A 5,970-nucleotide genomic window follows, 5' to 3' on the forward strand; every position below is an offset into this window, starting at 1 on the left:
TTGGTGGGGATTGCTTGGCCTGGGGGACGTGACTGACTAAGACCCAGTAGGCTAGCCCAAACCAGGTCCCAGTGTTTGGCGGTGCACCCTAGCAGTGAAGCCTTCAGTAGGTTGACCTGGAGGGGCGGGCCCAGCAGAGGCTGCCCAGGTCTGTGTCTCCCTAGTACACTGCAGTGGGCAGGAACATCTAGCCGGCGGATTCAAACAAACTGTAACAGACAAAGAGGGAAAAAAGTGGGCCTCCTATATATGCTTGTATGGAAGGAACAAAAAGTATGGGAAGAGGGAGCGACAAGAAAGAGTCCTCAGTCCCCAATCCTGAGAACACTGATCCAGGAAAGGGAAATGCAAAGGAGAAGGAGGACAAAAAACATGCAATATCAGACACGGCACCAATAGACATAAAGCAGTATCTCTGGAGCCTCATAGACGAGTCAAAAAATGAAGTATTTAATGAAATAAAGCAAGAAATAAGTAGAATAGTTAGAGAAATGCTAAAAACCTCCTAAGAAAAAAGAGCTGGTGGAATGGAAGAACAGAAAAAAAGGGGAGAATCGTTTGATGGAGAAAATAGAGAAAACATAGAATACATGAAGCAGGTTCAAATAGATTACCAGGAAACTAAAAACTCTATTGAAAGCTGGCATAACAGCTTGAAAGAAACTAAGGATACATTATCTGAACTGGAGAACAGATTTGTAAGGTGGTAGTATGAAATGAAAAACTTCTTAAAAATAACAAGAAAACAAATAGCAATAATACAAAGGCTAGAAGATGATAAGAGGATCTATAACTTAAGAATTAAGAACATAAAAGAAGAAGTAGGGACACAAACAAATGGACTACAAAAGCTAAGAGAATTTCCCTAATTTAGCAAAAGGTAAAGATACTCAGATGTAATAGGCATACAGGACCCCAGCCACCTACAACCCAAACAGAGCTCACCCAGGCATATAATAATCAAAATTCCAGAAGTCCAATATAAGAACAGAATATTAAAAGCCATCAGAGACAAGAAACAAATCACTTACAAGGGAACACCCATCAGAATTACAGCAGACTTCTTGGCACAAGCCATGAAATCATGAAAAGTGTGGGGGGAAATAAGTCGAGCTTTGAAAGATAATAACCTCTAGCCAAGATTGTTATATCCTGCACAAGTGTCCCTAGAAATTGATGGAAAAACAAGGTGCTTCCAGGATAAGGAGGAACAAGGGGAATTTGCAACCACCAATTCAACTCTACAGAGAATACTGCAGGATATTTTAAAAAAGAAAAATACCAAGATTCCAGAAACAGTGGCAGAGAGGCCACAATGAATGGAGCAGAAAGCAAAATGAAGAAGACAAACTGACAACTAATGACAGAAAAAGAGCTCAAAAGAAATGAGGCAGAGAAGATTGGATGGTAGGAACAGCTATTTTGGAGAAAACAAGACATCATAATAGCTAGTGCTGATTTAATATCATCTTGTTTTTGAAGTCCCATCAAGCTTTTGTTCTTCTGTCTCCATTGGTCTTAACATGTTGTATCGTATTGGATTTTATTATATGTGACAATATAAACAAAAACTTTTATAGGCAAGGAGATTATACAGAAACCATTGTTCATTTTCTGTTAGTTGATTCTAAAGACCCTGTAATACTGTCATTCTCTTGAATGGTTTTACATTGTCATGATATGTTTGATGCTACAGTATATGAAGTTATACTCAAAGATTTCAAGGAAAGAGACACTATGGTAACTACTTTTATGTCGGGATTATCTTGTGGTGAAACACTGTTTTGCTTAAATGGTTTTGTTTTGACCTGTGCTGTTTTATTGTTATGCCCCCTTTTATCTCAATCTCCTTTTTTATTTACTTTTTCATTTTTATCCTTTTAATTAAGGGAAAAATAAATAAAAAATAGCAGGATATATTATAGTAACCCACTTTGATTTCCTATTAACCTGATTTGAAACCCTGTATTGCTCTCACCATCTTGTTTTGACTGATTTTCCTCTATTCTGTTTTGCTTGTACCAAGTTCGAAAGTATTGGCAACAACTGTGAAGACAATAAGATTCATTATGACGCCTATTCTGGTTGACTATTATCTTCTTTTGAAGCTCTCTAATGTCTCCAATGTCTTGGTTTTATTCTTTACTGTGTTGTTCAATTTTATTATAACTGATGATATAGGCAATTCTTTTTAAGATAGCAAGAGACATTATGGTAACCATTGTTGATCACCTTGTATTTTGTTTTTACATTATCTATTATGTCCGTCCTTTTGATTTGACTGACTCTGTCCTGTTATGTCACATTTGGTTGTACTCTCTTCAAAAAAAAGTAATAAGAACTGTGGGATTAGTAAAACCCAAAATGTGTAGTTGTCATTGTACAAAAGAGAGGAAAAGAAAGTGCTCTAAAGGACATAACTGCATGTATATTTAAGTGTATAAGATAGGTAAACATATTATTGAGTTTTATTGGATCATTGAACAGAACTCTCTGTAGTCTCACTGTTTGAATGTCCACTCTATATGCTTTAATTTTGAAACGAACAACTATTTCTAAGATGACAATATGTAATCTATTAACTAGTGATTTCCTACTGTTTATTTTTTCTGAAATTCTGTATAACTTGTACCCTTTTCTGGTTTTTTTCTTTTTTTCTCCTTAAATAAAATTTTAAAACACTGAAAAAAAAAAGAAATTTTGTTTTACTTTTCATATGAAAAAGGAAAAGAATCGACAAGAAACAAAGTTCACAGCTGTAGCAGCTATTCTGTAACCATGACATAACGAACCTAAAGATGAAAATAAACATACGTATATCATGAAGTCCTAAGGATTCCCTGAGCCTTTGGAGTCCCAGAGGTTTTTAAATTGAGCTGCTTTAAAAAAATTGTTCTACATTCATAATTGGCATAAATTTGTTTCTAATAGTCACGTGCTAATACGTGTGTGTGTGTGTGTGAATCAGTAAATCATTATTTCAACCAGGCTGACAGTGTCTATTTTTGTTTGAGATAGAAATGTGACACAACTATTAAAAACCGCAATATTTAGATGCCTGAAAAAAAAATACATATGTCTGTGGAGAGAAAGGATCTGAGAAGTGTAGAGAAAGAATGAGTCATTGATAAAATTGGCATGCCAGCCTGTCTTGGAACTATGTAGCTTCATCCTTTTTATAAAACAGAAAATATATGTCCTGTGGATTAAGACTTTCATAGCTGGGGCTATGGTTCTTTGCACTGAATACATGTGATTTATATGGCATAAGTATGACCTGAACTGTATGAAGAGATTTTAAGGAACAGGAATCGAATACATACACAGATGGCAACTCCAGTAATCCTGAAGAGACATCATAGTGTCCTGGCCTAAGAATAAAGCAGTAAAGCTGGAGAGCAACAGATTAAGATGTTTTTGGCAATAAAAACAATAGGACTTGCTGCCGGTTTAGATATGAGAGATAAGTGGCGCAGGAGAGTTAGAAATAACCTCCAGGTTCTGTACTTCAAAGTGGCACCATGTATTGACATGGAGAGCAGGAAGAAGAGGCTTGGGGACAGGCGGGACTCAAGAATTCTTTTTTGGATGTTTTGAATTTTGAATGTTCATGAGCCATTCAATTAGAGGTGCAAAGTCAGCTGGTAGGTATCAGTCTGACGCGCCAGAGTAAGTTCGGGGCTTGGAATTCAATTTGGGAATTATCAAGACACAGATATATTTAAAACCACAGAAACAGAAGATTGCACTTATCAAAATCTGAGGAATTCTAAAATTAAAGGTCAGTTAGAAGGCAAACAGACTGAAAATAAACTATTGAAAGGTAAGAGGAAAATCATCACCAAAACCATCAACTTTGCATTTATGTTGAATTTAGCTTTATGTAGAACTAACTTTATAGCAGGCACTGCTCCAAGTGCTTTGTGGCTTCAAAGAAGCAAAGGAAAAAAGTGGTTTTTTTTTTTTTATTGAGGTACTGGGGTTTAACCCAAGGCCTTTGCACTGGGCTGTTACATCTCCAGCCCCTTCACTGTTGATTTCGAGACAGGGTCTCAGTCCCTAAATTGCCCAGTCTGGGCTCAAACTTGACATTCTCTTGGCTCAGTCTGGAGAAATGCTGAGATTACAGGTGTATGTACCACTCTCCTATGCTTTTCTTTTTCCTTTTGTTTTCTTTTTTGGCTTTCGCCCCTAAACTCAAAATGTTTAAGTGCAGTGTTTCTTGACTTTTATATAATTATTAAATTGTATATTTTGGAAACTATTCACTCAGCACAATAGAGGAAAGCTAATTGTGGAAAATAAAGATTCTTAGAAACTCTCCTCCTCAGTCCTACACACCAGAGTTGATTATTGTTTTCTGTATTATTGTTTAGGAAGTCTACAGACATACACGCAGAGACTTGTTTTTATACCAGATTGATTTTTCTCTCTCCACATAAACATACAAATATGTAATTCTGCAAGTTGATTTTTTTCTTTTTTTTTTGAGAGAGGGTCTTGCTATGAAGTTCAGGCTGACCTTTAGTTCACTTTGTAGGGCAGGCTGGTCTTGAACTTGCAAGGATCCACCTGCCTCAGTCTCCCAAGTGCTAGGATTATAGGTGCGCACCACAACATCCCGGTTTTTGCCTTTTTTTTTCCTAATGCAAAGCATTTTGGAGTTATTTCTTTCCTTTTTTTTTTTTTTTTTTTTTTTTTTTTGTCTTTTTCCTTTTTATCGGTACCAGGGATCGAACTCACGACCGCCTGCTCACAAGGCAGGCGCTTATGCCGCTGAGCTAAATCCCCAGCCCCTGGAGTTATTTCTTTATATGCATATTTAGTTCGCTTTTTAAAGCCTAAAATACCATTGTATTAACATGCCATAATATACTTAAGTTCCTCTTTGTGTATATATTATTTTTTCTTACCTCAAACAAAGTATCTTTGTACGTAGATCTTCGGATACCAGTGCAAAAATTACTGTCAGGTAATTTCCTCACAGTGAATACGCTGAATCGAGACACATAAACTTCCCAAAAGGTTATATAAATGACATTCTCTCCAGTTACATTTTCTTATGTGTTGGTCAACATTTGCTATTAACCAATTCCAAAAATTAATTGGCTGAGAAAATGATGTTTCATTGCTCTTATTGGGTCTATAATTATGAGTAGAAGAGCAATGCCTGATTGTTACACATGCCGGGGTTTTTTGTTTTGTTTTGTTTTGAGACAGGGTCTCTCTATGCAGTTCAGGTTGGCCTTCAGCTCACTTTGTAGCGGAGGCTGGTCCTCCTGCCTCAGCCTCCAGAGTGCTGGGATTACAGGCGTAAGCCATCACACACGCCTAGTTTTGAAACTTAAAACTCCGTGAACTGAATCCTAGTTCTTGAAATGTTACCTCGGGCCAGGTGAGTCTCTTTCTTTAAAAAAATAAATAAATAAAAAGGAACAATAACAGAGCAAACCTTCAGGATTAGAGGAGATATGGAGGACTACAGGGAACCTGCCTCTTCCCTCGCTTTTGGGAGTACTCATACTTTGGTACTCCTGTATTTTGGAGCTATATTCGCTTTGAGATGTCTTCTTTTCGGCCAAGTTTTGCAGAGCTCTCTTGTTTTTTGTAATTGATGTAAGTGGAAAATTGACTCTGCTTTCTAAAAACTTTACCCTCCAGTCTCGCCTTGGACCTACAGTATTGATTTATACACGAATTGTGCAAGAATGAACTGCAGTTTTAAACATGCAAAGCAGATGTGGTCAGCGCTGCCCGGCAGTCAGGATCCTTCCTTTAGGGAATAGAGAACGAGCTAAAAAGTATCTGGCGTCATTTGTCAAACGCCTCACTACCCACAAACCCAACAGGTTAAAGCTACGGCGCTTAAAGCACTAAAAGACAAGACTCACTCAAACCAGACTCAAAACTCAAAGCCCTAGTACCCGCCCAAGGCCACGCCACAGCCGGAAGTGACGCAAAAGCTAATTC

This window comes from Cavia porcellus, unplaced genomic scaffold (genome assembly GCF_034190915.1).
Source record: "Cavia porcellus strain 051 isolate PalLab524CR breed Dunkin Hartley unplaced genomic scaffold, mCavPor4.1 scaffold_1, whole genome shotgun sequence".
NCBI lineage: Eukaryota > Metazoa > Chordata > Mammalia > Rodentia > Caviidae > Cavia > Cavia porcellus.